Genomic DNA, 14,044 nt, shown 5'->3' with positions numbered 1-14,044 from the left:
GTCACAGCATTTGATTTACAGATTATTTTATCATCCAGGTTTTTTTTTTTTTTTTTTTTGAAACCGAGTCTTGCTCTGTCACCCAGTCTGGAGTGCAGTGGTGTGATCTCAGCTCACTACAACCTCCGCCTCCAGGGTTCAAGCAATTCTCCTGCCTCAGCCTCCAGAGCACCTGGGACTACAGGCGTGCACAACCATACCTGGCTAATTTTTGTATTTTTAGTAGAGATGGGGTTTCACCATGTTGTCCAGTCTGGTCTTGAACTCCTGACCTCAGATGATCCATCCACCTCAGACTTCCAAAGTTCTGGGATTACATGCATGAGCCACTGCGCCCAACCATATCACCCATGTTTTAAGACTAGCACCTATAATTTATTTTTTCTGCTCTTCTCCCTTTTCTCAGCCTCCACCCTCTAAGAAGCCCCAGTGTGTGTTGTTCCCCTTGATGTGCTCATGTGTTCTCATCATCTAGCTCCACTTATAAGTGAGAACATGCAGTATTTGGTTTTCTGTTCCTATGTTAGTTTACTAAGGATAATGGCCTCCAGCTCTATCCATGTTCCTGCAATGGACATGATCTTGTTCTTTTTTTTTTTATGGCTGCGTAGCATTTCATGGTGTATATATACCACATTATTTTCTTTATTGAGCCTACTATTGATGAGGTTTTAAGTTGATTCCATGTCTTTGCTATTGTGAATAGTGCTGCAATGAACATAATGTGTGCATGTGTCTTTAAAACAGAATGATTTCTATTCCTTTGCGTATATACCCAGAACAGGATTACTGGGTTGAATGGTATTTCCGGTTTTAGGTTTTTGAGGAATCACCACAGTGTTCCACAGTGGTTGAACTAATTTACACTCACACCAACAGTGTATTAACATTCCTTCTTCTCCACAACCTCGTTAGCATCTGTTATTTTTTTGACTTTTTGATAATAGTCATTCTGATTGATGTAAGGGAGTTATCTCATTATGGTTTTCACTTGCATTTCTTTAATGACCAGTGATGTTGAGCTTTTTTTCTTATGATTGTTGGCTGCATGTACACCTTCTTTTGAAGTATCTGTTCATTTGCATATATTATTTGTATCCTTCAAGCTTGCTTAACTTATTCATTAATTCTAATAGCTTTTTATTTGGTGGGGGAGTGATTCCCTTCTATTCCTCATTGGATGAGTATTTTTATCATACAAAGTATTAGATTTTCTTAATTTTTTTAATCTATTGAGGCATTCATGTGCCTTTTTGTGGTTTTTGTCTTTTATTCAATTAATGCATTATATAACACTGATTTTTTTGAATGCTAAGTTTTATATTCTTAAGATTAATCTGACTTTGTCCTCATATATAATCTTTTTTATATATTGCTGAATTCTACTTGCTATCTGGGGAACCCGCCCCTGATAATTCACGTTATTTCATGTAGGTTCTTATCTATTTCCCTCAGTGTCAGCCAGTCTGAGAAATAAAGGGAAAGAATAAAAAAGAGAGAAATTTTAAAGCTGGGTGTCCAGGGGAGACATCACATGTCAGGAGGTTCTGTGATGTCCCCCAAGCCACAAAACCAGCAAGTTTTTATTAGTGATTTTCAAAAGTGGATGGAGTATACGAATAGGGTGTGGGTCACAGAGATCACATCTTTCACAAGGTAATAAAATATCACAAGGCATGTGGAGGCAGGGCGAGATCACAGGACCAGGGTGAAATTAAAATTGCTAATGAAGTTTCGGGCATGCATTGTCATTGATAACATCTTATCGGGAGACAGCGTTTGCGAGCAGACAACTGGTCTGACCAAAATTTATTAGGTGGGAATTTCTTCATCCTAATAAGCCTGGGAGCACTACGGGAGACCGGGGTTTATTTCATCCCTTATCTACAACCGTAAAAGACAGACATCCCCAAAGTGGCCATTTTAGAGACCTCCCCTTGGGAATGCATTCTCTTTCTCAGGGATGTTCCTTGCTGAGCAAAATAATTCAGTGATATTTCTCCTATTTGCTTTTGAAAGAAGAGAAATATGGCTCTGTTCTGCCTGGCTCTCAGGCAGCCAGACCTAATGGTTATCTCGCTTGTTCCCTGAACATGGCTGTTATCCTGTTCTTTTTTCAAGGTGCCTACATTTCATATTGTTTAAACAATTTGTGCAGTTAACACAATCATCACAGGGTCCTGAGGTGACATTCATCCTCAGCTTACGAAGATGACAGGATTAAGAGATTAAAGACAGGCATAGGAAATCACAAGAGTATTGATTGGGGAAGTGATAAGTGTCCATGAAATCTTCACAATTTATGTTCGGAGATTGCAGTAAAGATGGGCATAAGAAATTACAAAAGTATTAATTTGGGGAACTAATACATGTCCATGAAATCTTCACGATTTATGTTCTTCCGCCATGACTTCAGCCGGTCCCTCTGTTCGGGGTCCCAGACTTCCCACAACAACTTGCTAATATTTATTTGAGTATTTGTGTCTATATTCATAAGAGACATTCATAGGTAGTTTTGTTTGCTTATGTTGTCTTTTCTTGATTTTGGTGTCAAAATAATACTAGCTTATGTAATAAATTTGGAATTGTTCACTTCTCTTGTAGTTTTTGATGGAAGGGTATTAATTCTTTTTAAAATGTTTAGTAAAATTTACCAGTGAAATCACAGGATCCTGGGCTTTCCTTTATAAAAGTTTTTAAAATTCCTCATTTAATCTCTTATTATAGATCTATTCAGATTTTGTATTTCTTTTTGTTTTTGTATTTCTTCTTCAGTCAGTTTTAGTAGTATTTTCATAAAAATTTGACCATTTCATATGTTATCTAATTTATTTGGATATAATTTTATAGTGTCCCTTATAATTTCTTTAATTCTGTAAATTTGGTAATTATGCTGCCTCTTTCATTCCTGATTTTAGTGATTTCTTCTTGTAATTTTTGTCATTCAATATAGCTAAAGGTTTTTCAAATTTGTTGATCTTTGCAAGAATGAACTTTGGGTTTTGTTGATTTACTGTAATGTGTTTCTACTCTCTATTATTTTCGCTCTAGTCTTTATTATTTCCTTTCTACAAGTTGTTTCCAGTTAGTTTGCTCTTCTTTTTCCAGTTTATTATGGTGGAAGATTGGATTATTGAGCCCTATAGAGTCACAATCAAATTCTAACAGATGTACAAAGAAGTGTTTATGTCACTGAAGAGCTAATAAATATCAAAGAGCTAATCCTACTGAAACTATTCCTAAAACATAAGGAGGATTCCTCCCTAACTGATTCTTTGCAAAATGTCAACCACGAACCTGCCTTATGACCTATCCCTTCCATTCCATTCCCATCCCTTCCATACATACAAAGAGAAATAAAAACATCTGTCCACACAAAAATTTGTAAAATGAATTTTCCTAGCAGTGTTACCTATAATAGTCAAAAGGTACAAACAACCCAAATGTCCAACAACTGAGGAATGAATAAATGTGCAAATAAAGAGTTCTATTCACCAGACTAGTATAGTGGATCCTCTTAAGCAAAGGAGTTCTGGAATTAAATTACCTGGTTTTAAATTTTGGCCCTGCCACTCTTTACTCAAGTTAATTAATCTTGTGTTTCTGTAACTCTATCCTGTGAATAATAGAGCATATCTCATAGAGAAATTTAATGATGAAATAGCACATATAAACATTTAAACCAGTGCATGTCACTTAATAAATACTAACTACATATTGGCTATTATTATTGGTCTTCCTACTCTCACTTACTCATTTCTGGCTCGAAGTATAAAACATAAATTTCCTCTAACACTTTCTGCCATTCAAGGACATGCTAAAGAGGGGCTTTATTCCTGGCATGACCCTGCTTCAACTGGTCCTATCTTAGGGAAGTGAAAAGCAGAGAGGAGGGGTCTATATAATTGGAGAGAGCATGTTATTCATGGTACCGTGTTGTCTGAGGTTGACTCTTCCTCTCTTTTGCAGTTTGTCTCAAAGATTGGTCAGAAGAGTCAGGGTTGTGCTTGTTTTTGCTCTCATGGACTAATTTAGATATAAGACTATGTAGAGGCAGGCCAGGAGGCCCTCCTCTTCCTCTTGTAATCTCTGTTCTAATCATAATGGAGTTTGTGAGGTGGGTTATGTTTACATTTTATTGAGTAGGTATAATCAAACCTATATGTAGACTTTAGCATCCCCTGAACAGAATACAAAATTTAGATTTGGAACAAAGGAATAACATAAAATAGCAAGCCTTATTTTTGGTCTTAAACTGAATCCATACCCTCAAATTTTGCTGAACTTGAGAGAATTGTCCCCCTCTGGGGTTAATTTTAAAGTCATTATAATAAAGTCCATAATATGATCATCCAGCAAATTGTTCCAGCAAAAAGAAGAGGTAATTTTTATTTCAAACATTAGAAGACCAAAGTAGAAGATATTAAGTCTTCCTCAAAATTTATCTTTCAGATAAAGGAAGGTGGCACAAGGAATATTATGTGGAGATTACTTCAGAACACTACAAGCAGTCCCTAATCAAGAGAGGTAAGAGCTAAAGGTAACAGGAACCCTAAGAGGTCTATGGGACTGCAAATGTCCTTTCTTGATAGAAAGCCCAACAATTAGCTCAGTTGTCTGTGTTAAATGTCTGGTAGTTTGTCATTGATACCTTCTGTTACATACCCTCTATGCTTCATCAATCATATTCTAATCCTACACAACCATTTTTTAACTCTGTATTTCTCCCATCTCCTCAAGCCAAGCCATCATCCTATTTTTATCAGGACTTACAGCCTCTGAATGTTCCCCAGTGTGCATTTGTGACCTTGGATGTTAAACCCACCCCTGCCTTTGTAGCCAAATGATCAAATGCAAAAACAACTGTGTCACCCTCCCCTTTAAAGTCCTTTCTTTGCATTTCACCACCTTTAGTATAAAGATAAAAATTTAATGTTATTGATAACAAAAACTCTGCTACTTCAACCCATATCTATTATCATAGCCTTATCTTGAATTTATCCTTTTTATTTTTTAAAGCCCCAAGTATATTTTACTTATTTAAGTTGTTCTAAGGAAATTTCACTCATATATTGAGACATTTGCATATATTGAGCCCATTTGCAGGAATATTCCACCCCCCCTGCTATGACCACCTTACAAGAACAGCAACAAACCCACTACAGCATCTAATCCGCTCACACACTAACAGTTTTGCGTAGCTCTTGTCTTCTTTCAGACACCATTTCCCCACATTGCCCATTTCCTGCATGTGTATTACTCAACCTCTGGTGGTAGCTAAGGGTTTAAGAAATTTGTTACTTTCCTTTTACACCACATAAACCAAAGTTATTTTGAAAGAAATTAAAGATAATTCTTCTTAGTCCATCTAAATGTGTACCACCTTCTTCTTCTTCTCCTTCTCCTTCTTCTTCTTTTTGAGACAGTCTCGCTCTATTGCCCAGGCTGGAGCTCAATGGCATGATCTCGGCTCACTGAAAGCTCCACCTCCTGGGTTCACACCATTCTCCTGCCTCAGCCTCCCAAGTAGCTGGGACTACAGGCACCTGCCACCATGCCCAGCTAATTTTTTTTTTTTTTTTGCATTTTTAGTAGAGATGGGGTTTCACTGTATTCAGGATGGTCTTGATCTTCTGACCTAGTGATCCACCCACCTCAACCTCCCAAAGCGCTGAGATTACAGGTGTGAGCCACCGCGCCCAGCCTCTTCTTCTTTAATGTAAGGGAAACTCTGCCTCAGTATCTCAGGCACACCTTCAGACTGAGAATTTAGGACATGTTGGGTCTGTCTTATCAAACACACCTGGTGGTTCTCTCTCTGTGTTTAGTGCCTCTCTGTTAAGACTGTAAGCTTCCCGAGGGCCGAGTCATTATATCACATTAAGGCTTATAACTGACTCTTATGCTTTTCCATAATTCTTTGGTAACATAGGTCAGGTTCTGGTCATTCAAGGCTGGTGCTCTGTCTTTGTAAGACATTCTTGACATAAATTTATATAACTGCCTCCTATCTTTACACCACAGAAATCCATGTGTTAATTATCTAGGGTAGATAAGGTTCCCAAGGAAAGAAACACGTATTTACAAGGCTCCACTTCTCTACAATCAAAATATATATTTTTTTAACTGCAGAGAATATTGGATGCATATGAGGGAGGGACATTTCTTTTGGGTTGGAGAAGAATCTAAACCTTGGTTTTGTCACATCACCTATATGCATCAGGCTCTTGACAACTACAATGTCTTCCCCACACCCCGCCCCCCGCCCATAAAGAGGGGAGGGAACCTAGACCACCTTTCCCTCTTTGATAGGCCCCAGTCTCTTTGTGGATCAGCAGCACCACCAGTCTCTTGTTTCCTCATTTTTATGTCACCATCCCCCCCGCCCCACCCCACCCCCTGCCACAATCACAAGGAGAGAGCATGAGGAGAGTGGTACACATGGTCACCCCCTTTTTCTTGGCAAAGTTATCAAATAGACTAGAAACCCAAAATGAGGCCTGAATCTGGATAGTTTTTAGGAGGATGATGGGGATGCAGAAGTGGTGGCATGGGAAGTGGAAAGGCCTGGACTAGGAACCAAGAATTCTGGGTTTTTTGCTCTCAGCCCTTTTATTAACTTGTGTGATTCTGGGTACATTATTCCCCTTTTCTGAGTTTCATTTACTTCATCTGGGGAAGGATTACAATGACCACGACTCTTACAAGCTTCTTTCTTATCCTAAGAATGCTAAAAGTCTACAAAGCATTTTTCATTAGATTTTATCATGAGCAGCTTCCGTTTACTGCCTGGGTGCCCAAGAATAGTGCCAAAGACCACTGGAGAACGAGGGCAGGCCACAGCCCATCTAAATATGCAAGACCCTGCCTGTGCCCTACTCCATGTACGCCAAATTCTGCACATGGTAGATCTTTTCTTAAATCTCGAATTATAAAAATAACCAGTCAGGGACAAAGCATAAAGACCATGGAAGAAGGACATTAACAGCAGATGAGGCAATCAATCAAAAGTTTAAGATATTGCTTACAGTGTTTTGGAATCCTGAGAACTTAAGGGACAAAAGTAACTTAAAAAAATCTCATCCAGCTCCAGTGTCAGCCTTGAGGAGGCTTTTCTAACTCCCATCAACTGTAGCAAAGACTGTTCCTCATCCCCTCACCAAATGCACATTTAAAGGTGCACGCAACCCACCCCAACCCTGACTACCAGCTTGTGTCATGGGAAGTGGCCTCATTTTTTTTCTCATTCCACTCCCAGAAATCCTAAACCCGGGAAGTGAACCAAACCATCAGCCCGAAACCTAGGAAGGCAAGTCCCTGGGCCTACCTTTCTTCGGGCCTGCAGTGTCTGCGGTAGGTCTGATGCGTGCAGGGCTCTGGGCAAGTTCCTCGAAGTTCTTTGGTCCAGACCCAGTCAGCTTCCCCCACTCCACACCTCACTCAGTTTAAATCTGCATTCCTCTTCTAGTAGATGTTTGGAACCTGAAAGGATGTGTTGAGAATTTCTGAGATCCACAACTAGTTCCTGTTTTGTATCGGAAGCATTAACTGATTTTGTGTTCCCAATATGGGTGTGGAAGTCTATTTTGAAATGTGTTGAAAAAGCAGTGGCTGCCTGATACAGTCTTTCCTATGAAAGTAATAGTGCTAATTACTGTGGGTATCAGTGGTGGAGGATTTTCTATGTGCCAGACTCTGCTCAAAGATTGTCATATACACAAGCTAAGTAAATGGTAATTTATAAATGCCCCCTTTCACAATTTCACACATTTCCATAGTATTCTTGTCTTCCCAGAGAACTACTATTACTATTGTATTAGGTTGGTGAAAAAGTAATTGTGCCTCAATATACACAACTTAAATATCTTATTTTCATGATATTTCACCTTTGGAGGTCCAACATGAATAGCCATAAAATGGGAACAAGTTTGTTGTACAGCAATAATTAATACAACATCTTTCTAAGTTAAAGAAGCCGCTGGTATCATAGAACAAGCCGGTCTTTGACTAAGACAAACCCAATGGCAATCATTTATTGCATGACCTTGTTAATCCCCTGAACCTGATTCATTTGTAAAATAAAATAATGCCTACTTTACATGGAGGAGGAAAACAAAGTGGCATGCAGTTTTCATTGATTCAGCATTTTCTTAGAGAAAAGCTACCATAAGCCATGTGCTTCAGATAAAATGGTGAAAAATCATCTTCGCTCAAGGATTTTGTAGACTACTTGACAATACAGACAAGTAAATAAGTCACCCATTACAATCAGTTACCTGCAAGGTAAAGTGGCAATGCTAATGAGTAAATAAATCATTACAACCGATTATAATCAGTGATCTGCAAGGTAAAATAGGGTATCCTAAGAGAGCTCATAGGAGGATCAAAGAACTCAACGTTGGGTAGGCAGAGGAGACTTCCTAGATAAGGAGACATCTAATTGGAGACCTGATGAATAAGCAAAAGACACACAAATGGAAGAAGGACGGAGCTAGATAATGTTGTTATTCCCATTTTCCCGAAGATGGAACTGAAACTCAGAGATATTCCTATAGCTGGTATAGATGAGACTGACATCCAGTTTTGCCTAATCCCAAAAACTTTGTTGTCTATAATCTGAAATTATTTTAATTCTCAGAATTAAAATGGGTTATATTTCAGAAATAGTGTCCTGGTTTTCATGTAAAGCAACAATAGGAATACATAATACTGAAATCAGGGAATTAGGGTCAAGAAAGAAGCAGTTCTCTAGGGAAGGGATGATGGTTACCTGAACTACCTGTGATGCTAGTGAAGTTGGAGAGAATGAATGGATTTGAAAGATGTTTAGGAGTGAGAAATGGCAGTACTTGTTGATATAATGGATATGTAAATCAGGAGAAAAAAACAGGAAAGGATGACACTGAGATTCTGGGTTAGGAAACTGAATGAGTGATGGAGCCATTCACTAAGGCAATAGACATGGACAACGACAGAACTGGAGGAACAAAGAATAAGACTTTGAGCATATTTAATTTGAATTGTGTGGGTCCTTCAAATGAGGTTGACGAAAGTTGGATAACTCGCAGGAGCTGGGGAATGAGAACATGGTTGTAGAGGTAAAGCCAATAGCTCTTCACCCAGAGGAATGAGCTCACCCAGGCTTGTGGGCGGAGGCAGAAAAGATCAAACCCTTTTTGCCAGAGTATAGAACAGTATTATCAGAAATAAGAGTTCCCAGAGGATGACAAAAAAGAGATTAAAGAAGATAACAGGCAAACTAGGAAAATGTGGCACTATGGAAGACAAAGGTACAGAGTTTCATGACTTTATAAGAGAGGTTGAAATTCTAGACTAAGAACAGATGTCAATCTTTCCTCCTCTTCCATATGGTGTGAAGTGAGATCTTATTAGTGTTATCATTAGCAGACAAGTGATTTGAGGACTTATGGTGATATAAAGAACAATAGGCTGGGCGCGGTGGCTCACACCTGTAATCCCAGCACTTTGGAAGGCTGAGGCAGGTGGATCACGAGGTCAGGAGATCGAGATCATCCTGGCTAACACCGTGAAACACTATCTCTACTAAAAATACAAAAAAATTAGCCGGGTGTGGTGGCGGGTGCCTGTAGTCCCAGCTACTCGGGAGGCTGAGGCAGGAGAATGGCGTGAACCCTCAAGGCGGAGCTTGCAGTGAGCTGAGATCATGCCACTGCACTCCAGCCCCGGCAACACAGCGAGACTCCGTCTCAGAAACAAACAAACAAAAAAATAGAACAATAAAAATGAAATTTGACAGAGAAACAGAAATAGAATCACCCTACCTCTAAATAAGCATAAGACAAAACTAACTACTATACAAATAAAAGCAAATAAAAAAGAGCTCAAGTTCAGTGTCAAAACTATAAGCAGCAGAGAAGTAGGTCAGAGCCCAGAGCAGTTGTTAATTAATTTTTAAAATTATATTGGAAAAGCTGGGTCAGTTGATCTGCTTTCCCTCACACAGGCATCACATAACAAGGTAGTTTATCCCCAAAGCAAAACATGAGAACTGTTTTATGAGCAAAAACCAAACAAAAAAAACTGTTTCATGGTTCTGGTCTACACAAGTATATAGAATGTGAGTGCCAGCTCTGAGTAAAAAACAGGAAAGAGATGAGAATTAAGGTCTAAGCTTCCATTCACAGGGTATAAAAGAAAAGAAAAAAGCAGAGAACCTTATGGAATTGATTCCCTAATGAAAGTCTTGAGCTCATACTTTAGAGCTGGGATTCTGATGATGAAGACACACAGGTCACCTTAGTCTGGAGCTTTCTCTCAACTATGTCACAACCAATCTATATGTATAACCTGTCTTTATGCCCCCTCTTCTCTCGCAGTCACCAGACGTAGGCTGTGGTAAGCAGGACCTACATTCCCTGGCATGATAAGAGAAATTGCCAAACGAAAGTGTAAATGAACACTGAATATTTAAGAAAACCAATACTGTAAAATAGAGAAACCAAATACAACAAACAAATGAACAAAAAATGATTTCTATTTTTTTGATTGAAGGTTCTATATACCCCTTTATTGCATTATTTCTCTCTCCAATTAATTTTAGTAGTTATAAAGTCTTTTTTTTTTAAATTGTACTTCAAGTTCTAGGGTACATGTGCACAATGTGCAGGTTTGTTACATATGTATACATGTGCCATGTTGGTGTGCTGCACCCATTAACTTGTCATTTACATTAGGTATTCCTCCTAATGCTATCCCTTCCCCCCTCCCCCCACAATAGGACCCGGTGTGTGATGTTCCCCTTCCTGTGTTCAAGTGATCTCATTGTTCAATTCCCACCTATGAGTGAGAACATGCGGTATTTTGTTTTCTGTTCTTGCGATAGTTTGCTGAGAATGATGGTTTCCAGCTGCATCCATGTCCCTACAAAGGACATTAACTCATCCTTTTTTATGGCTGCATAGTATTCCATGGTGTATATGTGTCACATTTTCTTAATCCAGTCTGTCACTGATGGACATTTGGGTTGATTCCAAGTCTTTGCTATTGTGAATAGTGCTGCAATAAGCATACGTGTGCATGTGTCTTTATAGCAGCATGACTTATAATCCTTTGGGTATATCCCCAGTATTGGGATGGCTGGGTCAAATGGTATTTCTAGTTCTAGATCCTTGAGGAATCGCCACACTGTTTTCCACAATGGTTGAACTAGTTTACAGTCCCACCAACAGTGTAAAGTTATAAAGTCTTTTATTGTGTGTTCTTGTAATCCTAAAAATTAAAGCATGTGCATTTGATGTATCAAATTCTAACAACATTTAGAACATTTATTTCCTCCAGGAAAGTCAATAGTGTGATGGTAGATTTAATCCCAAATATATACATAGATATGTCATATGTAATAAAATGCAAACATTTCAGACAAAATTTTAAAAGGTCAAAACTGAACTAATTACCATTTAAAAGAAGCAAATGTTAATGCATACAAAAAGTGTAAAGTACAAGGATGAGAAATGATATATCGAGCAAACCCTAACCCAAAAAAACTGATCAAAGAAAATTGACCTCGGAGCAAAATATGTTACTGGTGAGCAAAGGGACTAATTTTTAATTATAAAAATAGTACAATCTTCAGAAAGATGTAATCAGTTTAAGTGTGTATGTATTTAATAACAGAACCTCTAAATACACATAGCAAAAATTGACAACCCACAGAATATTAGATAATATTTTAATACACATAATTAAGAAAGGATCTATATATCCAGAATATATAAAAAACCAGGGAACATTCAGAAGCCATAAGCAATAGTCCTGATAAAAATAGGATGATGGCTTGGCTTGAGGAGGTGGGAGAAATACAGAGTTAAAAAATGGTTGTGTAGGATTAGAATATGATTGATGGAGCCTAGAGGGTACGTAACAGGGTACAAACTACCAGACATTTAACACAGACAACTGAGCTAATTGTTGGGCCTTCTATCAAGAAAGGACACTTGCAGTCCCATAGCCCTCTTAGGGTTCCTGTGTCCTTTCGCTCTTGCCTCTCTTGATTAGGGACTGTTGTAGGGTTCTGAAATAATCTCCACATAATATTCCTCGTGCCACCTGCTTACACAGCATTTCCACTTCTGCCTGGACTTGGCCAGTAGCCATAGCCTACTGTTGTCCCAGAAAGTACTCAGACAAGCAGGACAGGCAATGCACCCACCACCCAGACTAGTAGCCGGGCAGGCAATGCTTGCTACAGCTTCCAGAGCAGTAGTCCCTCTTACATGTGAACTCATCCAGAAATTGCAGGCTTTAGGTGTGCCAGAAAACACCTGGCCTGTGGAGTGGACAACCTCACCCACCCACACCACTGGCAGCCATGCGGGCAACGCTTACTAGAGCCCTGGCCCAGCAGCTCCACTCTGTATGGAGTCAGCCAGAGGGCACAGCCTCCTGTGATCACAGAAAACACCCTGACAGCAGGGCAGGTAATGCAACCCAACCCTGCCACTGTTAGCCTGCTGGGCAATGTCTGCTAGAGTTCTGGCCTAGTGGGCCTACTTCTCTGTGAGCTGAGCCAGCAGGTGCAGCCTCCTGTTTCCCTGGGAAGCATCCAGATGCCAGAGAGGGCAACCCTACCCACTCCTACCACTGGTAGACAGGTGAGCCACATCTGCTGGAGCTTCCAGCTCAGCAGTCCGACTTCTTTCTGGCTGAAATCACCAAGAAGTGCAGACTTCTCTTGCCCCAGAAACACCCAGATGATAGGGTGGGCAACTCCAACAATCTTTGCCTTTGGTAACCAGACAGCCCAGCTTATAGCCCAGTGGTCCTGCTTCCACCTAAACTCCATAGGCAGGGACAACACTGTGTTACCCTGGAAAGCATTTAGACAGCAGATGAGCACTAAGCTGTAAGGATACTACTTGTCTGCCAACTGTGGCCCCTGCCTAAGGGAACTTTGTGGACCAGAATGCCCAACATAATAAATGTGAGCAGAGAGACAGCAATCAGGGAAGCCTCATCCAATACCCAGGAACCAACTAGAATCAAAGCCAGTCTATTGACTAAAATCAAAGCCAATCAACTAACCCCAACTTATACCACAATCAAACCCCCAAGAGCATCATGAGAGCACAAAGGTAAGATATGTTGGCTAAAATTTCCCTTGGGAAGAGGAGGCTTCATTGAAAATTAACATTCAAATTGTGCTTTCAAAGAAGAGCAGATGCTTGCAGCCATATGCATTCTAGGTAGGGGAATCAGTGTGCACAGAGGCTAGAGTCCTGAAATAGTTTGGCTTACTGGGGGAACCGCAGTAACTTTGTTATGATTCTATCACAGTGGGAGAAGTGACAGTTTCATTTGGGTGAGAGATAAGATCCTGGATGTGCAAAATGTGGAATTCACAGGACTTCAGATGCTTCCTGGTGACATTGGGCTTTGTCATGGAGGCAATGTGCAGCCACAGAAGGATTCAAGCAGCACAGTGACAAAATCCCATGTCTGTTCCAAAGGTTCGTATTATAGTGGTGAATGTAAGGGTAAGGAAAGGCAAATAAAGGTCAGAAAATCCAAAATAATAGACAAGGGATGGAATATTAATATTAGGCAACAAAAGATCTAAGGAAAATTCTCAAGTATGACAAAGGAGGGCATTTATAATGATATGTTGTTTAGAATCTTATGATCAAATAACATATAATATTCTACTAATAAAAAAATGCCCAGGAGTGTGAGAAACTAAAAAAAAAAATAGTACTCATGAGAATTTTTAACATATATAAGTTTTGAGGAATGTAAGCCAAAAACGATGATTTGAATTATAAAATACTTGAATGAGTCAGCACTAAAGAAAGCATGCTTTTAAGAATCCTTGGTAAATAGGCAACAATTGTCCATATATTCATCCCAAATAAAACCTCACTAAATTAAAACAAAAAATCCAGCCCACATTAACTAAAAATAAAACTAGAGGTAAATAATACAAATATTTGTTACCAAAATAAGATTAATTTCAAGCCCAATGACTATTTATAGATTTTTAATTGTTAATAACCAGATTAAATGCCTA

The 14,044-nt window shown here is 39.2% G+C and overlaps 2 protein-coding genes across 3 annotated transcripts in view; one reads left to right on the top strand and one right to left on the bottom strand.

The window, feature by feature from the left end:
• The window catches only part of LOC102125256 (membrane-spanning 4-domains subfamily A member 4A-like), a 36,814-nt gene extending 29,330 nt beyond the window's left edge, over positions 1–7,484 (bottom strand). For both annotated transcript variants that reach the window (XM_065528136.2, XM_045371924.3), the window contains exon 1: positions 7,328–7,484. The gene's annotated coding sequence lies outside the window, so the exon portion shown is untranslated. The remainder of the gene's footprint in view (positions 1–7,327) is intronic.
• LOC102122322 (membrane-spanning 4-domains subfamily A member 4A) overlaps positions 1–14,044 on the top strand; it is a 124,984-nt gene that overhangs the window by 60,732 nt on the left and 50,208 nt on the right. The window lies entirely within an intron of this gene.

The sequence above is a fragment of the Macaca fascicularis genome, chromosome 14, assembly GCF_037993035.2.
Source record: "Macaca fascicularis isolate 582-1 chromosome 14, T2T-MFA8v1.1".
Classification (NCBI taxonomy): domain Eukaryota; kingdom Metazoa; phylum Chordata; class Mammalia; order Primates; family Cercopithecidae; genus Macaca; species Macaca fascicularis.
This window is presented reverse-complemented; position numbering and strand designations above follow the sequence as displayed.